The following is a 15,500-nucleotide window of genomic DNA, read 5'->3' as shown; positions in this document are numbered from 1 at the left end:
ACATGCGTTGAAATATTTTCAGGGAGGGCTTATTTTCGAGGAGGGTTTATTTTCAAGGGGGGGCTTATTTTAGCACATGCGCAAAAAAGCCCGATTGGGCTTATTATCCGGGGAGGTCTTATTTTCGGGGAAACATGGAACCATACAGCAAAGGCCAGAACTAGAACTCAGAATCCAGAAGTACAGAATCAGTTCGCACCACTTCGGGAGAACTGGTTGTTAACTTTCTGAGCAGTTTGGCAAACTGGTTGTTGGAAGAAATCATTAGGGCAGAGAACCGGTTGTTAAATTACTTGAATCCCACCACTGAAGCCACGCCCAGGCTCCGAGCTGTCTGGGTCACCAAACAGTTCCCCATTGGTTGACCTGTTACCATGTCTATTCCAGTTCATGCATACATCTTATACACTCACAAATTGTTGGTATTGGCCGGCCAGAAGCCCCTTGTAGCCAATGTCCTGGTTACTGGTCTACAGCAACTGCTGATATTTCTGTGGCCTTCAACTTGCCTCTTGAGATTCAGAGTCTTTCATTCTCGGCTGCCATATAGGCTTCTTGTTTTGGAGAGTCAGACTGACTCTTTTTCTGCCAGATAACATATGCTCAGGCAGCGGGAGAGTTACAGATTGCTGCCAAATTTGGCGAAACAAACATGGAAGGTAGATGGAAATGGAAAGCAGGAATGGGAACATTTGATACTGATACAGAGGCACTCACACGGACATTTCAAACTGTGTTTATTTCTGAGTAATAAAGATACCGCCTGGTTAATAATTACTTAGGACTCTGTGAGCTCCTTGAAACTTGTCTCGTAAAGTTTCCCAGGAATACAGCAGTCTAGTCATGTGGTGCTGCTTTTGCCATCATGGCTGTATTTCTATTTTAGTTGTTCCGTTCTCCTTTAGTGTGTGTCAGCTTGCAAGTGTAGATGGCAGTGCAGAAAAGCTGGCTTGGTTTTAGCCTTCTGACTGGAATTAGGGGCTCTTTGTGATGCCCATCCATGTTGTATCCTCTTTATCAATTTGATATTTTCTTTCCCCTGTTGTGTGGCGTCACTGCTTACCAATGGAAGAAGCTCTGGGGATGTCAGCCCTCCTAGGTAGACCAAACGTGAAAACTAAAGACACACAAGCTACTTTTATTATTACAAGGTTACAGTAGCAAATTCTTGAAGACTGAAAACAGTTTTCCCCTCCCTGCCTTTATCTTCGTGAGAACCAGGAAGGTCTGAGATGCTTTCTCAAACTACATTTCTGCTCTGGACTCAGATTTCTTTAACCTGATTGCTGTCTTGGCTGCGGCTCTTCCTCCCGATCCTCAAGATTATTCCTTCTGCCCATTATTGGTTGAGATACGGATTAGGCTACACACATGTATCCTGTTGCATTTGAGCCAGGGAAAAGATTTAAGTGTTTACCGAGACACCTGGTCTACCCCAACATGTGGGAGGGGGCATTCTGCTCCCTTTCGCCTTTCAGCTCCAATCCAGGAGACCTCAAGCGATCACATTCACGACAAACCATTTTATACCAAATTTATATTTTGGCAGAACTTGTGGCTCAGAAGGTTAATTCAACTGCCTAACATGCAGGAAGCCCAAGTTCGAACTTGTGGCCAGCTGATGAAAGCTAAAAAGCTTGAAATAGATCTATACTAGTCTCCCTTTATTTCGTTATCAGCAAAATATAAATTTGGTATAAAATGGTTTGTCGTGAATGCGACTGCTTGAGGGCTCCCCCGATTAAATTTTACATGTCTTTCATGTACTTCTTGTCACTTGTCAATTTGGGATGTGGTGAACATCTCTACCATGTTTTGTTTTGTTTTTTAATTTGATTTATATGCCGCCCTTCTCCGGAGACTCAGGGCGGCTTACAATGTGCTCAGCAATAGCCTTCATCCTTTTGTATATTTATACAAAGTCAGCTTATTGCCCCCACAAACTGGGTCCTCAATTTACCTACCTTAGAAAGGATGTTTTGATAATAGTCCTATCTGATCAGATTTTTTGCTTCCTGCAGTGGCAGCATCAGCCCTCACAGTCCTTTTACTTGCTTTTCTGAAGTGCTAAGCAGTTCAAAGGTAATATTGACATAATATTAAAACAAACCACCTTCCACTTGGCATTCTTCAAGTATGCGGGATTGTAACTCCCTTCATCTCCAGCCAGGATGACCTTTTGTATAATGGAACTTGTAGTTCAGCACATCTGGAGGGGCACCAAAGTGGGCTTGGCTAGAAATCTGTAAGGAACCCATTAGTTCAAAATTTATAAGAGAGAGGGAGCGGAAGAGAGAGAAAATATGAAAGAAAACCAGCTATCAGTCATCAAACAACCTAGTACTGTGATGGCAAACCTATGGCACGCGTGCCAGAGATGGCATGCAGAGCCCTCTCTGTGGGCACGCGCACTGTCACCAGCTGGTCTTCACAGGAGGTAGAGTGCCAGAAAATGGCCAAAAAAACCAACCAAAATGGCCAAAAAACAGGCACGCACGTGCCAGCCAGCAGGTCTTCAGGTTTCCAGTGCTCCAGCGCACGCACAGACCAACTGGCTGGCGTGCATCCACATGCACGCCGACCAGCTGGTCTTCGGGTTTCCGGCACTCGGGCATGTGTACATGCACACGCATGCACCATGGGTGGGTTCTACTTACCTTTACTACCGGTTCGCAACGGGGCTGCGCATGCGCCGAAGCATTCTGATGACATCGGGGGCGGTGGGCGGAGCCTCCCTTCGGTTTTATTACCGGTTCTATAGAACCGGTCCGAACCAGGAGCAACCCACCACTGGCATGCACACATGTTCCGGTTTGGGCACTCAGTGCTGAAAAGGTTCGCCATCACTGACCTACTATATCTCTAGAAGCGACACACTTGAATTTTCTCTCTCTCTCTTTTTTTAAATTTATTTATTTATTTTTATATGCCGCCCTTCTCCGGAGACTCAGGGCGTCTTACAATGCGTTAAGCAATAGCCTTCATACTTTTGTATATTTTATACAAAGTCAGCTTATTGCCCCCACAAACCGGGTCCTTTTAAAACAGCATTCATGGGAAACGCTCAACTAACCATTCATGAATAGCTACATTATTTTTTAAATAACCCTTTCCCATCTGTCAGTGGGAAATGCGCAGTTTGATGGCCACCCAAGCATTTCAATGGCCCGTGTAATTTAGGAATCTTGGGCTTCTACGCCACTGACATAAACCCAAGTTGTTCATTCTTTTTTTCTTGTAAACTTTATCTGTACCAGAGCAAAACCTTTATTGCAGATCTTCCTCCTTTCCTTATTATGGTTGACTTGTTCTTATGAAAAACAACACCCTGCAATAATCCGTTAGTGATAGACCGTTAAGTGTAATGGCTGGACATGTCCCCCACATGTTTACAACATTGTCTGTGGAGATTCTCAGTCATCCAGGTCATGGTTGTCCCAAAGGTGCTTTTTCCAAAGGCAACTTGGACTTTTTTTGGTTTTTCCTTGAAGACGTTTCATAAATCCCTTTTTTCACTGTTGCTGTAAGTTCGAATGGTCACTAAATGAACTGTTGTAAGACGAGGACTAGCTGTATAGAACAGTAAGGAAAAATTATGTTTGAATAGAACAGAATAGAATTCTTTATTGGCCAAGTGTGATTGGACACACAAGGAATTTGTCTTGGTGCATATGCTCTCGGTGTACATAAAAGAAAAGATACGTTCATCAAGAATCATAAAGTACAACACTTAATGACAGTCATAGGGTACAAATAAGCAATCAAATCATACTAGGAAACAATCAATATAAATCGTAAGGATACCAGCAACAAGGTTACACTCATACAGACGTAAGTGGGAGGAGATGGGTGATAGGAACGATGAGAAGATTAATAGTAATGCAGACAGTACATAGTTTGACAGTGTTGAGGGAATTATTTGTTTAGCAGAATGATGGTGTTGGGGAAAAAACTTTATTTTTTTGATATAGCGCTTAGCATCCACTAGCTGAATATGGATTTAGAGACCAGGATCAACATGTTCGTGGTTTTGAATTCCCATGGAGAAGTCTAGAAACAGTTTTGAATTCTCTGTGCCTGGGTGCTTCTTGTGATCTTGATGGACACAAAACATTGACGGTTTGGTCTGGTGGTTAAGATGTCAGGCTAGAAACCGGAAGGATGAGAGTTCTAGTCCCGCCCTAGGCATGAAAGCCAGTGGGATGACCTTGGGTGAATCATCTGTGAAACCATGAGTTCTAGTTCTGCCTCAGGCATGAAAGCCGTCTGAGTAACCTTGGGCCAATCACCAGGTGACTGTAAGTTCTGGTCCCGCCTTAGTCATGAAAGCCGGTTGGGTTGTCTTGGGTTGGTCAATCTCTCTCAGCGCAACTCTCCTCACGGGGTTATTGTGGGTGGGGAAAATAGGAGGAGAAAGGAATATTAGGTATGTTTACCGCCTTGAGGAATAAAAAGTAATAAAGGTGGCATAAAAATGGAATAATAGTAATAATAGTAGTGATGATGATGATGATGATGATAATAATAATAAAACGAATTACACATACGATTTGGTGGCAGACATGATTTGGGGATGAAAAATCTGGTGATATTAGCACAGGATATTCTTTGCCTTTAAAAGAACCTGGCCATCGCTAACGGAGCACATTTACAAACTGGAATTTCAAACTTGTTACCCTAGAACAGGGGTGTCAAACTCGATTTCATTGAGGGCCATATAAGGGTTGTGTTTGACCTTGGAGGGGTCAGGGGGGGCATGGACAGGGGGGCGTGACCAGCTTGATGTCACTCATGCTGGGGGCACCTTTGATGGCCCGAGTACTCTGCCAGTGAAAATGGGCATTCCTGAGCTCCATTTTCAGCCACAACGGCTTCCTGCAACCCTCTGCCAGCAAAAATGGAGTTTGTGAGGGCTGTGTGTGGCCTTCCCGAGCTCCAGTTTTGGCTGCGACAGCTTCCTGCCACCTTCTGCCAGCGAAAAAAGAGCTCCATTTTCTCTGGCAGAGGTACCACGGGCGACTCCTTTGCTGTTTCCACGGGTGGTCCCGCAAGCCATATCTAAGCACCCTGTGTGCGGGATCCAGCCCGTGGGCCAGTGATGGGATTCAAATTTTTTTACTACTGTTGCTGGGGGCATAGCTTGGTTGGCATGGCTTGGTGGGCATGGCTTGGTGGGCGCGGCAGGGGAAGGATACTGTAAAATCTCCCTTCCCACCCCACTCCAGGGGAAGGATACTACAAAATCCCCATTTCCTCCCGATCAGCTGGGACTCAGGCAGAGAATAGATGAGGGCAGGGCCAGGAGTGAAATCCAGCAGGTTCTGACAGGTTCTGTGGAACTGGTAGTGTAAATTTTGACTAGTTTGGAGAACCGGCAAATACCACCTCTAGCTGACCGCAGAGTAGGTGGGAATGGGGATTTTGCAGTATCCTTCCCCTGCCATGCCCACCAAGCCACGCCCACAGAACCGGTAGTAAAAAAAAATGGATTTCACACTGGGCGGGGCCAGTCACAGGTGGTATTTACCGGTTCTCTGAACTACTCAAAATTTCCGCTACCGGTTCTCCAGAATTGGTCAGAACCTGCTGAAATCCACCTCTGCCGCGGGCCTTGAGTTTAACACCCCTTACCTAGAATAATAACATGCTCTTCTTTGGCTAGCATTTGAACTGAAATTTCATTTCATGTTTTAAATATGTTGTTGCTGATTTTAAGTAGTTTACTGGCAAGTTTCTGCCCCCCCCTCCTTATTTGGTAAGCTATTCTGGATGATCCTTTGAACAGAAAATCGTTTTGTGACTAGCTTTGTTACTCTCCATGCAGATAGATCAAAAAAAAAAAGTGTGAAGATTTTTAATTTGGAAACAGAGCAGTGAGCAGGAGGAGCCTTAGATATCCAGTGTTATTTCCTCCATTGTTATAAAACCTTGCAAAAAGCAGAGAAGAGGCAGGCATATATTTTTTTCCATCCAACTGGCTGAATTTGGCAGATCCAGGAAAAGGGAAAGGATCCAGATTTTCAAGAGATCTCTCTTCCTTCTCCCCCTTTTTTTAAAAAAAAAGAAAGAAAGAAAGGTTCTTTCGCAATAGGCCGGTCTCTTCAATTGCTACTTTTGAAATCAGTAGCAAATGCAAGGGAATTTTGGCACTGGGAGAGGTGAAGCGGTTTTGTAATTCTACAAAGCAGAAGTGTTTTTCTATGACAACCGATGCCTCAAACTAGTTTCTTCTCCCTCCCTCCCTCCTCGTTTCTTTTTTAAAAACAAGATGAAGCCCTGGCGTTTAAAATTTCACATGTCAAAAGATATATCATAAGGGATTGGAGGCTGGATCTATTCAGATCCAGGAGCTTAGAACAGGGGGTAATAGATTTTGCATATGGTTTTTTTTTTTTAATGGCGAAATGGAGCTAAAATGGGTCCCTAGACTATATGTGTAGGGAAGCCAGGTCATTGGGCTGGGGACCAGTGTTGCTCCTGCCGGTGGTTTCGTAGGAGGTTAGAAAAGCAGAAGCACAGCTGTGTGAATCTAGATTCCAATAAATGACTTTAATAAGTAAATTGCTATTTAGGTTTCTGAGGTTTGAGTGAACGCTAACTTTTTCCCATATTGGATTTCCTTCTTCAGATTCAGCAGAAAACCCAGAGCATCGGTAGCGGGATCCAACAAAATAAGTTGCAGGATCTCAATCCACATAGTTGCTTTTGATGTCAATGGCCAGTCTTCTTTCTGGAAACTGTGGAGGCTAATGGATATCCCACCGCCACCCATCCATCTGGTCTTCATAGAGACACAAAGTGCTTTCTTTGAAAGGCCTTAGCTGTTGGACATTCCACTTCATGAACTTGGTGTCAGGGTTCCAAGTAATACACCCATAGCAAACAGTCCTCTGAGTCAGGTAGATTCCTCAAAGAACAATTTATTTGGATATATCATATTGGCACAGACCGGTGAAAACCGACTCTAAGGGTTCCCACGGTTTTCACCTAATTAAAAGTAAACGTTTTCCCCTTTTCCCAAACAAACAGTCACATGGTCCAATCAGGGTGCTGTCCAGTTGCTCGGTAACACCACTCCTCCTTTCTTCAGCTACCTGTTGGAATGTCCTTGGTTCCCGAGGGAAAGTATTTTGTTTTGGCTACAAACCCCCAGCTATCTCTATTCCCCTCTCCCTAGCCCTCATCTCCATTGTGGCAACACTGAAGCCTCAAAGATGGCCTCAGTCAGAGTTGACACTAGGATGGTCATTGGTTCTCCCTTACAAAAAGAATGGTGCTGCCAGTCAGGTGCGAAAGATCAGGTCCACATGTGAAGGTCCAACTAAACTGATTTATTGCTAATCATGCCTGTGCATAGTGATCTTCTCAACTATCGGTCAGCCCCTGCTTGGAGTTAGATAAGAGTCACTGTAATTCAACGGAGGTTGGACTCAGTTCATTTGTGGCTACGTAGGGATTCTAGGCTGATCCCTCTTTTAACTCCACCCTAGGTTCTGCCAGTATTTCTCCTACAAACCCAGCTTGATTTCTACTGTAGGTCTTTACAATATCTCTGGAGCAGGAAGTCTGTTAATTTTGCATTGATCTTTTAAATCTGACCCTTAGTATGATCTGAATTACATGGGTGACCCATACCAGTTTAGTTCAGGTAGTTGTGGAATATAGATGGATGCAAGATAAGACCTGCGTTTAGCCTTACCACCAGTCCATATCTATCCAGGTGTGCCACATGGTTCTAGACTACAGGATGGCCACTCATCCAAGGGTTTCAGAATTAGCTTATTTAACCGAACGCAAAACAGAGATGAGTGTTGACTGAAAAAGACCGTAGGGACGTGAACACTTCGTCTGGATTTTATAGAGCAGTAGAAAGCATCTGCTCATTGACAGATCTCCTTTCCTTCAAGAATGAACATGGCAGGGAACCTCTTGGATTTTGTGTCATAGGCAGAGATATATGCTGCTATCCAAAATTTCCTGGAGAAGTTTCTTATTGAAACTGTTCTTTTTTTCTTTCTTTCTTTTTTTTTTAAAAAGAAAAATAGTTTGCAAGTCTTCAGATGCCTGATCGTACACAGACCTCCCAGTTTGAACTGAAATGTTGCTTTAGGCAAAAAAATATTTGTAGCAGTTCTGCACTTGATATTTTACAGAAGTTCTCTGTTTTGGTCCCATTACAGTCTTAAAACAATGCTGATGGTAGCCAGAAGCACAAAGTACCCAGAATGTTGGTCAACTGCCTGGATGAATGTCCCTTTGGTTTCTGGTTTCTGCACAAGTGAGGAAATGGAATTTTATGCAGCAGCTCCATGGCAGACACAAGCAGAAACAACTTCATCTGATCTCCCATCACTCTTTTCTGACCTGGCACTTCCCAGAAGAATTGGACTAAATTTCCTCACTTCTAGCCAGCATGACCTGATAATAGTGGGAACAATAGTTCAGCCCCCTCTGGAAGGACTCTATGTTGGGAAAGGTTGCATAACAAAGAGGGATGGGCATCCTATAATTCTCCAGATACGGAGTTGCAACTTCCATGACCGTTAATCATTAGTCAGGGTAGCTGGAATAAACGATCAGGCTCCAATTATCCTGCTTTGGATGCATTATGGAAAAAAAAACACCAAAAAAACAACAACACCAGCTCTCTGGGAAAGGTGGAAGAAAAGAGGAGAATAGGATGACCAGCAGCAAGGTTGATGGACTCAGTTACAATGGTGTTGAGGACACCATTGTTAGTTGCAAAGGATCAGGACCATACATTAAGTTGCAGTTCAGAAGATTTATTGCTCAAGCCTATACACAAGAAAAGGGGTGTGGTGGCTCAGTGGCTAAGACACTGAGCTTGTCGATGAAAAGGTCGGCAGTTCAGCGGTTTGAATCCCTAGTGCCGCGTAACGGGGTGAGCTCCCATTACTTGTCCCGGCTTCTGCCAACCTAGCAGATTGAAAGCATGTTAAAAAATGCAAATAGAAAAATAGGGACCACCTTTGGTGGGAAGGTAACAGCATTCTGTGCGCCTTTGGCATTGAGTCATGCCAGCTACATGACCACGGAGATGTCTTTCAGACAGTGCTGGCTCTTCGGCTTTGAAACGGAGATGAGCACCGCCCCTTAGAGTCAGGAACGACTGTGCTCGCTTCGGCAGCACATATACTAAAATTGGAATGATACAGAGAAGATTAGCATGGCCCCTGCGAAGGAGTCGGGAATGACTAGCACGTATGTGCAAGGGGAACCTTTACCTTTACTTTTATACACAAGAATCTAGTCAACTAAAATTCAGTAATGGAATTCAAGAGGGCTTGGGCTTGGGTGATTTGTGGGAATGTAGCAACTCTAAGCTGATGACACACTTAATTCCACCTCCAGCTCTGCTGCTGTTCTACAGATTTGAAAGAATAGGTTAGAGCTAGGAGAAAATCCATCTATATGGTCACTAGGCATTGAAAATGACTTGATGGCACATGATCAATCAATCATGTCACATTTTACCTCAGCCTGTAAATAGAAGTAGCCTGGTGATTATCAGCAGTCTCTAATCTCTATGTGTATTACTCATGTCACAGTTCTCCTTTCTAGATCATAAGTCTTTGAAGATGATAACTAAAGTAAATAACCAATCTTGAGATGTTGATGTCCTTTTTTTAAAAAAAGAAAAACTTTCAACTTCTTAGCAGCAAGACAGAAATTCCTGCAATATTGATCTGCTCTTTTAAGAGCAATACATCGTGAATGATTGGGGTATATTTGTGGATCTCAACATAATAAAGGATATTGGCAAATAAAATCTGATGCTTGTTACATGTCTTTTCCTTTATGGTTTCGTATCTTCATAATGGCCTTCTTCCAGTTAATCTTAGATGGGTTCTTATTTTATTTTTATTTTCATTTTTTTTATATTTCAGCCTTTTGTTTTGGAAGTTAAGGTGGTATATGTTGCCATTCCCCTACATTTTATTGCTAACAACCCTAATAGATTAGACCAAGAGATTGGCCAAGAATCTATCAATGAGTATCATAATTGAATTTGTTTGCTTAAGATTTTAGTTATTGAGAGGGCTATACAATTTTGCCTGAAACAATATTTAAGCTTGGCTGTCTTCAGTCCTAGCCAGTACTCAGGCTAACATTGCAGTTCCACCCTGTTTCCCTGAAAATAAGACCCAACTGGAAAATAAGTCCTAGCATGATTTTTCAGGATGCTTGTAATATAATCCCTACCCCAAAAATAAGCCCCAGTTAAGATCGTCGGCAGATGGAGGCGTTTAGTATTGTATTTCCCCCAAAATAAGACCTAACCGGAAAATCAGCCCTAATGAGTCTTTTGGAGAAAAAAATTAATAGAAGACCCAGTCTTATTTTGGGGGAAACACGGTAGTTGTATTCTATGAAAACAGCCTTTATTCTCATTGAACGTGGGTCCGGTGGTCCTCTTCCATGGGGAGTGCTCTTCCGATGACGTCGGATCGGGTCTGCTAGCTGAGAAGCTCCTCCCTTCCTGTAGCCTCCCAGCTTTCAGACTCGATCCGATTTGGATCAAGTCACGGTTTGAGCTGCTCCATAACTTTGGAAGTATTATAACTCTAATTGGATATTCTAAATTGATCCCTGCCTTCCAGCTAATTGGACTTCTAAATTGTTGCCTGCCTGATTCCCCCGGGGGGGGGGGAATAATTCCCAGCGAGCAAGGTTTCGTCCCGAGGCCGCTGAGGACTGATCGAGGTGAGTTAAGCTCCCTCGAGGTGGAGATTTCTCTGGCAGCGAGAGGGGTTAAACTCCCTATGCCGCTGCAGCAGCCCTCAGGCAGGGATTAGGTGGTTGCTTCCCCGCCGCCGCACCGGCTTCAGAAGGGGCGGGGAAGGCGGAGCCTCCACTGCTCCATTGGGCTGCATCGCGCCGGAAGGCACAGGAGCTGGGAGCCTTTCCCTCGGGCCTAATCGCCCCATTCTCCTCCGGCTCTCCTTTCAGCTCCGGCAGGACTGCAGGCAGGGCGATTTTTCCTGCCTGTTCAGCAGCGATTTGGCGCCCCCTGGGCTTTCGCCCACGCGCCTGGAGGGAATTGCAAAGGAGACAGCACAGTCTAATTGGAACTCATTGCTGCCAAAGTAAGTTTCTCCCTGCGGGGGGGGGGATTAACTAAGGATCATCCTCCCCTCCTGGATTAATTGTTCTATTTGCCCTTTCTTTGGCAGACGGCTTGCAGCCTTCCTAGGCCTCTCCAGGGATCCCTGCTCACCTCGTGGCAGCCGCCATTTTGGCCTTTCTGCTCCCTCCACCATTTTGCATTTCTGCGAGGTCTGGGCCTCTTTCTACAATGGCTCCCACCAGACAGTCTAAGACTAAGAGACAGGGCCCTTCTTTGGACCAACCTGGAACTTCAGCTGAGGTTCCTACAAAAAAGACAAAAAAATCCTCCTCCAAATCTTCTGATTCTAGATCAAGGGAGGAGATGAGGCTGCACCAGGCAATTGAACGTTCAATACAAAAGGCCCTCAAGGAGGCCTCTATTAAGGAAGCTGAGGCCTCAGCCTCTATCCCTGCTCGGGCCTCCTCTCCTGTGAGACCTGAACCCATTGCCCAGGCCTTGCCTCCAGCCTTATCCCCGGATGGGGATGGGGCTTCTGTTCAGCCACAGCAACAAGTTAATGAATCTCTCTTTGGGAATCAAGAAGAAGAGCCCTCCAGGGCTCAATCCCCGGGGGGGGGGGCAGGGTTTCTCCTTCCCCAGTCCTGCAGAGTTCTGATAACCAAGGGCAGGGGCCTGTAATTTCCCCAGATTTGGTGGCTTATATCCATCAGGCCATTCAGCAAGGCATTCAGGCCGACAGACAGCGCAGAACAGCCTCATGGGTTTCTGATTCACCCTCTCACATAGATGTGGAAGGTTCAGGTCTTATGTCAGATAGGGTTCAACCCCCTGCCAGAGCTCATTCATCAGCTTCTTCTGTCCAAGGTTCTCTCACCGGTGAGGAGGTTAAGGACACTGAGTTGTCTGATGATGAAGACTTAACCCCAGACCAACCTTCTTTCATAGGCCTATTCAAACCCCAATTGTTCAGGTCCTTATTGCACAAAGCTAAGTTAACGACTGGTTTAGGAACACCCCGCCCTAATCCGGCTGGGGAGGGGACTTCTTCAGTGCCTCTGTTTGAGGAACCTCTCATTGAAACCGAAGAGATCCCAGGCCCCAAATTGTTCCGGGATGTCCTCACTAAGCAATGGCTTGCCCCTGCTTCGGGGCCTAGACCCAATGCGTTGGACAAGCGCATTTATAATATGGCCCCGGAGTTTTCCTCCCTTCTGCAGGTGCCCTCGGTGGATGCTCCGGTTGCCGCCCTTTCGACCTCTTCGTATACTGCGGGCCCTCCAGAGGAGAACCTCCGGCCGGAGGAACGCCGTCTGGAACACGTGTTGGTCAAGTCTCACCAGGCTTCTGCATGGGCCGTCAGATCCTCAATGGCTGCTTCCTTCTTTAACCGAGCGTCCATTCTTTGGCTCAAGCAACTGCAGGAACGTCTTCCAGTGTCTGACTTACGCTCTCGGCAGGACATTACTAAGGTACTGGCAGCTTTAGAGTTTTCGGCCGACGCCACCTTGAATTCATCCAGGTTCACGGCCAAGGCCATTGGGGCAACTATCACGGCCCGTAGACTTTCCTGGCTCAGACAATGGCAGGCAGACGCCAAATCTAAATGGCGTCTGGCGACATCCCCGTTTGAAGGCCCCTTCCTATTCGGGGCTCCATTGGAACCTCTCCTAGCAGAATCTAGGGACAAGCGTAAATACTTACCTTCCATGTCTCGTAGGTCGGGACAAAGATTCCTCCCCTCTTCCTCCTCCTCCTCCTTTCGTCCCTTTCGAGGGCCAGAAGGATTCTCCTTCCCTCGACAAGGTCAGAGGTCCTTTCCATCCAGACAATTCCGCCCCTCCGAGCGTCAGGGGTTCCAATCTCAGCGGGGCCAATCTAGGCGCCCCTTCCGTGGGGATCGTGGGCGCTCCGCCCGCAGATCCCGCTGACGGTTCGTCCAGCTTCCCATCGGAGGCCGCCTGGCCCTGTTTGCCAGCCAATGGGAGGCCACATCCTCGGACACCTGGGTCAGGGAGACTGTCAGGGTGGGCCTCTCCCTCGAATTTCTCTCCACACCCCCGACCCGATTTCTCAAATGCCCTTTCTCTCGGGATCGGGCTCGTCGGCTCCTGATGGTATCGGCCATTCAACATCTTCTCGAGATTCAGGCCATCGAACCGGTACCTCAGGAGCTGCGCGGACAAGGCTTTTACTCCCGCCTGTTCGTCATCCAGAAGTCGTCGGGGGGTTGGAGGGCAATTCTAGACCTCAAATCCCTGAACCGACGGATCCGATACCGTCGGTTCAAAATGCAGTCCCTCAGCTCCATCTTGGAGGGTATCAGGCCCGGGGACCATCTGTCCTCAATAGATCTGACGGAGGCTTACCTCCACGTTCCAGTCCACACGGCCTTCAGGCAGTTCCTCCGCTTCTGTTATGCGGGTCGTCATTATCAATATCGAGCCCTCCCATTTGGCCTATCCTCGGCCCCCCGAGTTTTTACAAAAATCATGGCCGCGCTAGTGGGCTACCTCCGGACTCTTCCAGTAAGGATCCAGGCCTATCTGGACGATCTCCTCGTCCAGTCGACTTCGGAGGATCTAGCGCGCCAGGACTTGGACACCACCCTCCAGGTCCTGGAGAGCCACGGGTTTTCCGTCAACATGGCCAAGAGCCATTTGATACCCACGACTCGCATACAGCACCTGGGAGCCATCATAGATTCGGTGGAAGGCAAGGTTTATCTTTCCCAGGACCGCCTGTCCAGCCTGCGGTCACTGGTCAGGTCAGTGTCGTCAGGGAGACCAGTCTCCCTGGCAGCCCTGTCCAAGCTCCTGGGAAAGATGGTCTCCTGCATCGGGATCATCCCTTGGGCGCGTCTCCACTGCAGGGATCTGCAGTGGTTTCTGATCCCGTTCCAAAAACGTCATCTAGGGACTTCCGACCGCAAGGTCCTCCTTCCCCACAAAGTTCTCCTCTCCCTCCAGTGGTGGTCTTCAGCAGCAGTCCTCAAGGGGAGGGAGTTCAGGGTGTCCCAATTCCTTATTCTGACTACAGATGCCAGTCTCCTGGGCTGGGGGGCCCACCTGTCCTCGTCCATGGCCCAGGGGCGCTGGTCCCAGTCAGATCTGACACACAATATAAACTGGTTGGAACTTCGGGCCATCCACCTGGCCCTTCGGATCTTCCAGGATCAGGTGTCAGACAAACACGTATTGGTACGGACGGACAACGTAGCCGCCAAGGCTCATGTAAACCGCCTGGGGGGGACCCGGTCTCGCCACCTCATGCAGGAGGCCGAGAGTCTGGGAGCCTGGGCGGAGTCTCACCTGAGGTCCCTCCGGGCATCTCACATATCGGGCGTGACGAACACCCAGGCGGACTGGCTCAGCCGGGAGTCAGTGGACCAAGGGGAGTGGGCCCTCGACCCGGGCCTGTTTCGGATGATCACCGACCGCCTGGGCCTCCCGGTGGTGGATCTGTTCGCCACTCGGGCCAATCGCCAGACAGAGAGATTCTTCTCTCGCTACCCGGAGCCGGGGGCGGAGGCAGTGGACGCAATACACAGCAGCTGGCCGGCCGGCCTCCTCTATGCCTTTCCGCCTCTGCCTCTCATTCCCAAAGTCATCAGAAAGATGCTGTTCCTCCGGGCGGAGCTCCTGTTGATTGCCCCGTTCTGGCCCCGTCGGCCATGGTTCGCGGACCTCCAAGCCCTGTCCGTCCGTCATCCCTGGCGTCTTCCTCGAGACAAAGTGACTCTTCGTCAAGGGCCGTTACTGCACCCGGATCCGGCGTGGCTTCAGCTAACCGCCTGGCGGTTGAGCGGAGCTTGCTGAAGAAGTCCAAGATTCCTTCTCGGGTCGCCAACACTATCCAAGCGGCTCGACGCCCGTCAACAACACGGATTTACGACTCCACCTGGCGCTCCTTTGTGTCATGGTGCAACCACCGCTCCATCGTCCCTACGTTGGCCTCCACGGTACAGGTACTGGTGTTTCTGCAGGACGGCTTTGAGGCAGGCCTGGCCCCTAACACGCTCCGTCGGCAGGTCTCCGCCCTATCCACCATTTTGTGTTGCGGTTCTAGACATTCCCTCTCGAGTCGTTCCCTCATCCGCCTCTTCCTCAGGGGGGCTTCCAACCTTCGCCCGGGGTCTATCCACAGATATCCCTCCTGGGATTTGCCCTTAGTGCTAGACGCCCTCACGAAGGCTCCCTTCGAGCCCCTAAGGTCAGTGGGCCTACGTTTCCTGTCTTATAAGGTCGCCTTCCTACTGGCCATAACCTCGGCCAGGCGGATTTCAGAGTTGGCAGCCCTCTCCATCAGGGCTGATCTCTGCGTTTTTCATCCTGACCGGGTGGTACTTAGGTTGGACCCCACGTTCCTCCCTAAGGTGAATTCCCCTTACCACAGGGCACAGGAACTAGTC

At 47.8% G+C, this 15,500-nt stretch overlaps 1 protein-coding gene and 1 pseudogene across 2 annotated transcripts in view; both read left to right on the top strand.

Annotated features, from left to right (window-relative positions):
* The window catches only part of PDE3A (phosphodiesterase 3A), a 305,739-nt gene that overhangs the window by 109,483 nt on the left and 180,756 nt on the right, over positions 1-15,500 (top strand). The window lies entirely within an intron of this gene.
* Positions 9,133-9,228, top strand: LOC148112768 (U6 spliceosomal RNA; annotated as a pseudogene).

The sequence above is a fragment of the Pantherophis guttatus genome, chromosome 7 (assembly GCF_059756535.1).
Source record: "Pantherophis guttatus breed Tessera chromosome 7, ASM5975653v1, whole genome shotgun sequence".
Lineage (NCBI taxonomy): Eukaryota > Metazoa > Chordata > Lepidosauria > Squamata > Colubridae > Pantherophis > Pantherophis guttatus.
This window is presented reverse-complemented; position numbering and strand designations above follow the sequence as displayed.